The sequence below is a fragment of the Triticum dicoccoides genome, chromosome 1A, assembly GCF_002162155.2.
Source record: "Triticum dicoccoides isolate Atlit2015 ecotype Zavitan chromosome 1A, WEW_v2.0, whole genome shotgun sequence".
Lineage (NCBI taxonomy): Eukaryota > Viridiplantae > Streptophyta > Magnoliopsida > Poales > Poaceae > Triticum > Triticum dicoccoides.
The window spans coordinates 7,311,276-7,319,454 of NC_041380.1; positions in this window are offsets into that span (position 1 = coordinate 7,311,276).

The window sequence follows — 8,179 nt, forward strand, 5'->3', positions numbered from 1 at the left end:
GAGGGAGGAGGAGCTCACCGGAGAGGACGGAGGAGGAGCTCACCGGAGAGGAGGGAGGAGGAACCGTGAGGGGAGGGGAGGGGAGGAGAGGAGGGACGAGGAGGTCGCCGGAGAGGAGGAGGAGGTCGCCAGAGAGGAGGAGGAGGAGGTCGCCGGAGAGGAGGAGGGTAGTATGGTGGAGGAGAGAAGGGAAGATGGAGTGGAGGAGAGGAGGAGATGGAGTGGAGGAGAAGAATGAAGAGGTAAGGAGGAGAGGACCACGCCCAGCCATATATACGGCATAGTAATGGCGCACCGCGGGCAGGTGCACCATTAGTAACTTTTTTTATTTTTTTGATTTATTTTGAATTTTGAAGGCGGGAAGATACTAATGGCGTACCATGGGCAGGTGCGCCATTAGTAACTTTATTTTTATTTTTTTGACTTATTTTGAATTGTGAAGGCGGGAAGATAGTAATGGCGCACCATGGGCAGGTGCGCCATTAGTAAGTTTGAATTTTTTTGCCTCTCCAGATCTTAAAAGCCCGTATCTTTTTTTCTATTAGGTTTTTGAGGATTTGGGTTTCTAATCATATGCAGGTCGCTGTGGCCGACTAGGTGGGCTTTTTTCATTTAGTTCCTTCTTTTCTGCTTTATTTATTTTGTTTTATTTGTTTTTAGTTGTTTTTTTGTTGTATTTAGAGTTTCTTTGTGAATATTTTTGCTTTAGGTACAAAAAATTAGAAACTTTCAGTTACTGCCAGTAGTTTTCAAATTTGAATAGTTTAAATTTTGAATTATTTGAAATTTGTGTGAATCACTAGTTTGTGAATAACTTAACTTTAAAAATACATTTTTCAGTGATTCTTTTTTATTAGGTTTAATATTAGTGTGTTTTATCATTATATTCAATTTGGTAATGCTTAGGTTATTGAAAAAATGAAATGCCTTTGTAACAGATGAGTTTTCGTCCAAAACCCTGATATTTCGAAAGAGATTGTCCATTTTGTATACGAAGTGTATCTAGTTTTTGCCGTAACCCTCTCTACTTTTTTGCACATGCTATGTGGGTGAAATTATGATACCATGCCAACTTTCAACCTTTTCGGAGTTCATTTGAAGTGTTTTTCAATTTAGCTGAAAAAATCAGTAAATGCATGAAAGAATTTGTTTGCACATAAAATTTCTTCGCGTTTCAAATGCCAAAACACATAACTACCCTAACTATTACATAGATTCCATCATGGGTGTGAAACACATAAGAAAGTGATGATAGTGAAGCCGATCACATCCCAGATCTTTGGGTGTGAAACTTTTTCTTCGCGTGTGTCCCTTTGCGCTGTAACCATGGAAAAATCTTCATCATTTAACGGGATTCTCGGGTCAATATTCACTGTGAATGGAGCAATTTCATCAACTTTTCATAATCTCCTGACATGTCTGTCTTGTCATCCACTCCCACGATGTTTCTCTTCCCAGAAAGAACAATGTGCCGCTTTGGCTCATCGTATGATGCATTCGCTTTCTTATCTTTTCTTTTTCTCAGCTTGGTAGACATGTCCTTCACATAGAAAACCTGTGCCACATCATTGGCTAGGACGAATGGTTCGTCTGCATACACAAGATTGTTGAGATCCATTGTTGTCATTCCGTACTGCGGGTCTTCCGTACTGCGAGACCTTCAAACCATGTCCATAGTCAAGTTCCCATATGTCCTGTATATAAGCATAATATGTTTCCTTTCCCGTCTTGGTTGCTGCATCAAAGCGGACACCACTGTTTTGCTTGATGCTCTTCTTATCTTGGGCGATCATGTAAAATGTATTACCATTTATCTCTTACCCTTTGAAAGACATTATATTCAAAGATGGTAACTGGGACAGCGAGTACAGGTCATCTTCAATAGAGGCGTCATGCATGGTGCATGTCTGCAACCAGCCGGCAAAACTCCTGGTTTGTTCACGTGTAATCCAGTCATCAGACCGCTCCGGGTGTTTGGAGCGTAGAAAATTCTTGTGTTCGTCCATATACGGAGCCACCAAGGCGGAATTCTGTAGAACTGTGTAGTGTGCTTCAGTGAGAGAATGTTCGTCCATACATATTATTTGATCCCCTCCTAGCGTGCCTTTTCCATCCAGTCTGCCCTTATGCCGCGATGCAGGAACACCAATCGGTTTAAGGTCAGGAATAAAGTCAATTCAAAACTCAATGACCTCCTCATTTTCGTGGCCCTTGGAGATGCTTCCTTCTGGCCTAGCACGGTTATGAACATATTTCTTTAAGACTCCCATGAACCTCTCAAAGGGGAATGTATTGTGTAGAAATACATGACCCAAAACGTTAATCTCTTCGCATATGTGAACTAGGATGTGCGTCATGATGTTGAAGAAGGATGGTGGGAACACCAACTCGAAACTAACAAGACATTTCACCAAATCATTCTCTAACCTTGGTATGATTTCTGGATCGATTACCTTCTGAGAGATTGCATTGAGGAATGCACATAGCTTCACAATGGCTAATCGAACGTTTTCCGGTAGAAGCCCCCTCAATGCAACCGGAAGCAGTTGCGTCATAATCATGTGGCAGTCATGAGACTTTAGGTTCTGGAACTTTTTCTCTGCCATGTTTATTATTCCCTTTATATTCGACGTGAAGCCACACGGGACCTTAATACTGAGCAGGCATTCAAAAAAGATTTCCTTCTCTTCTTTGGTAAGAGCATAGCTTGCATGACCCTGATGTATTCCGTCTTTTCCGTGCATATGTTGCTGGTCCTCCAGTGCCTCAGGTGTATCTTTTGTCTTCCCATACACACCCAAGAAGCCAAGCAGGGTCACGCAAAGATTCTTTGTCACGTGCATCACGTCGATTACGGAGCGGACCTGTTGGGGATATTACTACCAGTATGACCCGCCCAGGAGGGGCCGGGTTAGTCCTAATAGAGGGTTACATAAGAAGCCCAATAAACATTCAAGATGATAGTTTACTAAACGTATAGAAGGCCCAAAGGCCCGGGGCCGGCTTAAGGCCTGATATTGTAAACCACCGTATGTAAGGAAAGATTTGTAAAGAAAGGCATGTAAAGGAAGTCACCGAGCCGGACACGATTATGAGCCGGCCGGGACTCTGTAGGCCACCAGGCGTCAACCCGTGTATATAAGGGGACGACGCGGTGGCGGTTTAGGAGAAGAAACAACCAAATCGATAACCAAGCCGGCGAGTTGAGCCCCTTGGAGATTGAAGCTTCAAGCAATACCAATCCCAACTAGACGTAGGCTTTTAGCTTGATCGTAAGGGGCTGAACTATTATAAAAACAATCTCGTGTGTCCCTTGTCCCGATTAACCCCTTTAAGCTTCCTAGTGCGATGGCCCTACGACTAAGTCCTTGCTCTAGGACATCTGCCGTGTCAACTCCATGACAGTTGGCGCCCACCGTGGGGCCAGCGCACGGTGGATTTGAGTTATTGAAGGGAAACTTCGAAGGGCTCAAGGGATACGCTATGGGCCGGATGACCAAGAGTCGTCGCGCCAAGCTCTACATCGACGGCGAAGGCTGGGGCCCCGAAGCTGGCTCAATAGAGTATGGGTACCGGGTCCCCTTCGGTGGAATTCACGTCTTCATCGGCTGGATCGGCGAGTCGGGCCTTGAGCCGGACGCCCACACCAACCTCATTGAAACGGCTCAGCGCACCAGGACCACCCGTGTTCAATCTGTCGTGAAACATGCCTTGGTAGGCTGCATCCACGACGGTGAATACTCCGAAGGATCGGTGGAAGGCGGCGAGACAGCCATCTGACCAGATACTACTTCATCAACAGGTGAGACGGACTCGTTGTACCAACTGCAAGACCTCATTGACGTTTGAGAGCATGCAGACTCACGTAAGTCGGAAGAGGAGACCCGCCGGCCATGGAACATTGCTCAACTTCGGCTGTATTACACCTGACCAACTGGCTCTCAACATGTACATACGTTCACGTTGTATATACTATGATATGCAATAAAGTAAGACCATCGGTCTCTTTTCTTTTCACAGACTATACATCTTTATTATTTCTTACTTACAAATGACTATTAAGGAGCTGATCATATTTGAATCAAGTTTAACCTTTTCGGTCTAGCTTATGATCGTATCCGAATCTAGCTGCAAATCTCATGGTCACTTGGGGGCTTCCTGTTCAAACATAGGTCGTATTCGAACCAAAGAGAACATAGCTGTCGTAAACCTCTTGATCGGCTCAAGGCCAAACTCACTTGGGGGCTTCTTGATCGTATCTGAATCATAGCTTAACCCCTTTTGAGTCCGACTTGGATCGTATTCGAATCAGGGTCGTTAAAAACCTCTCAAGGTCATTTGGGGGCTTCCTGTTCAAACATAGGTCGTATTCGAACCAAAGAGAACATAGCTGTCGGTACCCTCTTGATCAGCGCAACGCCAAAGCCACTAGGGGCTATATGGTTGTATTCGAAGCTTAGCTTAACCCATTTGGTCCGGTTTACTGATCGTATTTCAAGAAGAAACCCCCAACCTTTCGAATACAGAGTTAAAATTATGTTTATTATCTGTTGCTTGCCCTTTAGCTTTTGTTGTTTCAATATTACAAATAAGATAGCCTGGTTTTCTTCACCGGCTCAATTATTGGACAACACAGCCGCCCGGGTTATTCAAGCTGGTGGTTCAAGGATCCAAAGTTCATCACCCGGATTATTTAAACCGGCGATCTAAGGATCAACAAGGACAAGGTATGGTTCTTACTTATACGCGCTTACCTGCTGCGTTAACTCAAGAGTTAGTATTAAACCTTATCCTTTATTCATATTTGTCTCTGCTTTTTATTGAGGTAAATATATGGGTTGTAAATTAGGTGTTTAAGCCCGTTTGGTTCTAAACCGCCTTGCCAGTTGTCGGTGTCAAAACCGGCGGATCTCGGGTAGGGGGTCCCGAACTGTGCGTCTAGGCCGGATGGTAACAGGAGGCAAGGGACACGAAGTTTTACCCGGGTTCGGGCCATCTCGATGGAGGTAAAACCCTACGTCCTGCTTGATTAATATTGATGATATAGGTAGTACAAGAGTAGATCTACCACGAGATCAGAGAGGCTAAACCCTAGAAGCTAGCCTATGGTATGATTGTTGATGTGTATGTTGTCCTACGGACTAAAACCCTCCGGTTTATATAGACACCAGAGAGGGTTAGGGTTACACAAAGTCGGTTACAATGGTAGGAGATCTGAATATCCGTATCGCCAAGCTTGCCTTCCACGCCAAGGAAAGTCCCCTCCGGACACGGGACGAAGTCTTCAATCTTGTATCTTCATAGTCCAGGAGTCCGACTGAAGGTATAGTCCGGCTATCCGAACACCCCCTAATCCAGGACTCCCTCAGTAGCCCCTGAACCAGGCTTCAATGACGACGAGTCCGGCGCGCAAATTGTCTTCGGCATTGCAAGGCGGGTTCCTCCTCCAAGTACTTCATAGAAGATTTTGAACACAAAGATAGTGTCCGGCTCTGCAAAATAAGTTTCCACATATTGCCATAGAGAGAATAATATTTACACAAATCTTAATCTGCTGACGTATTCCGCAATGTGACACACCACGACCAAGCCTTTATCCGAGTCGTTTCATTATCCCACCTCAGCGCGTCATGCGAGGCGGTTTCCTTGGCACGTCTTGTCAAAGAAGAGATCGTGTCCCCTTATTCCGTGATTCTCATCAATACGAGCATGGGTAACCCAACTGCGCCTTTGATTACGGCGCTTGGAGATAAGCGAGTTTTACCAGGCTGGTGGGGACATGTAGTTGCGTCTACCCATATAAGGGGATAAGGATCCACCTTTTCACCCACACCTTCTTCCTCCTTTGCCTATCCATTCTTGCGCACTCGAGCTCCAGCGCCCAAGTCCGCTCTCCCACCTCAACCTTCTCCAGTCATGTCCGGAGCGGGAGGCAAGTGGATGGTCTCCTCCGTCATGGAGAGACACATCAAAAAGCTAAGGAAGGCCGGATACCTGTCTAATGACATCGTGCACCGGCTTCCCGAAAAGGGGCAGCTCATCCCCACCCCTAGGCCCCATGAGAGGGTGATATTCCTCCCCCATTTCCTCCACGGACAGGGCTTCCCTCTGCATCCATTTGTCCAGGGGCTCATGTTCTACTACGGCCTGGATTTCCACGATCTGGCCCCGAACTTCGTCCTTAACATCTCGGTGTTTATCGTCGTGTGCGAGGCTTTCCTCCGCATCCGCCCCCATTTCGGCCTATGGCTCAAGACTTTCAACGTCAAGCCGAAGGTGGTGCGCGGCAGCCAGGCGGAGTGCGGAGGCGCCATGGTGGGCAAGATGGCCAACGTCCTATGGCTCGAGGGCTCCTTTGTGGAGACCCTGAAGGGGTGGTAATCATGGTGGTTTTACATCACCGAGCCGCGCGATGCCGAATGGGTCGCACCCCCTGAGTTTCGATCCGGTCCCCCTACATGGCTCACCTCCTGGAAGGAGACGGGCCTGTCTTGGGGTAAGAAAGGAGAGCTGACCAGACTCCAAACATGCATCCAAACCCTGGCGGACAAGAAGCTCAAGCTTGTCAATGTAGTCCAGGTTATGCTCTTCCGCCTGATCCTCCGTGTCAACAACGGGCCTTCAACCTGTGGGAGTTCGACCCGTGCAGCACCAAACTCTGAACAGGCTCTTCGACACGATGTACAAAGATGCCTGGAGGATGCTTTTCAAGGGCGGCGAGGCTCCCACATCCGCTACCGAGGATCGCGGATTCAGTGCGCAACGTCACGCTCTCGCGGTAAGCTATTTTTGTCCTTTTACAGGGTATTAGTTTTTCATAGGTTGACTCCATGCGGGATCTAAGCTCCCTTACCTTTGACATGATTGGCAGGTGACGTCCGGACAGATCAACTGTCCGGCTCCTTTGCCCGAAGGCCCAGCGGACGCTCGCTTGGCGAAGCTGCTGGTTCCGACACCCTATGTGGTGCCGGAGAAGAAGGCCGCGAAAAGGGCCAGGGGGACTCGAAAGAGTGCCCGACGCCAGGAGGTGTCGGATTCATCACCCGACAGTTCCGAAGCGCATTCCTCTCGTGAAGACGAGGAGGATGAAGAAACCTCTCCCCTTCCAGTGGGAGGAGAGAAGAAAAGGAAAGCCGTCCTCTCTAGGGAGGCCGGAGGGTCCAAGATGGGGAAAACCCTTCCTCCGGATTACTCCACCGATGCCGACGACGGTGGAGAGGAGTGGCAGCACAGGGCCAAGCCCCTGGCGAAATCATGAGTATCCGGATACCGGAGTAATTCATAGTATTCATTTATTGCACAACTTTCCCTTATGTCGAATATGTTTATGCAGCCCACCCAAGGACCGGCTCGACGCGTCGTCGAGCGGCTCGCTGGACTCGTCAGATGTGAACTTGCTTCCGACGGCTTCCTCCCCCCGCCCTGCGGACGACACCAAAGTGTTGTCTCAACAGGTCCCAAGAAGGGAGGAGGTGGTCCTGGAGGCGCCGCAAGGCGACCTCCCGGACTCCAGGAGTAAAGGGGATGAAACCCCCCTGGGCTCCAAGTCCGGTTCTAGGCCGGACACCGCTCCGGAACCTTCAAAGGTTGCAGAGTCCGGCGGGGGACCTCCTTCCAAGAGGAGCAAGTCCACCGTGCCGGTGGCCCCCGTCCAACCGGAGCCTCCGGACAATATGTTGGAGGCGGTCCAAGGCGCCTCCATCGACGAGGAGCACCGCATTATGATGAATGTGGTGGTCCAGAAGGTTCAGTCCGCCAAAAGCGGACTGACTGAAGCTTGTACTAGCCTTTTGACAGGCTTTGAGGTAAGTAAAGAATGTGTAAATGATATTACCGCATAGACAGTAGCCCCTGATGCTCTGTTGGGCGTTCGGGAAGAAAAGCCGAATAGAGGATCAAAAAATTCGCAAGAGTCTAACAAAAAGGAGTCAATATGCGTATGTAGGCTTCTCTGCTGGCATCCACCGCACTGACTGCGGAAGTGGACACGCTGAAGCAGAGCCTTGAGAAGTCCGAGCAAGAGCTTGGGCGTGCCAAGAAGCAGCTCGAGGAGAAGGAAGGTAAGAAATACCTTGTTTGAGTATGTATAAAAAAGGTGCAATTGCAAAAAATGACAGGATTAACATGGCTATTGTAGGGGCCATGTCTAAGGTGGCGACCCTGAAGCAAGCGCTGCTCG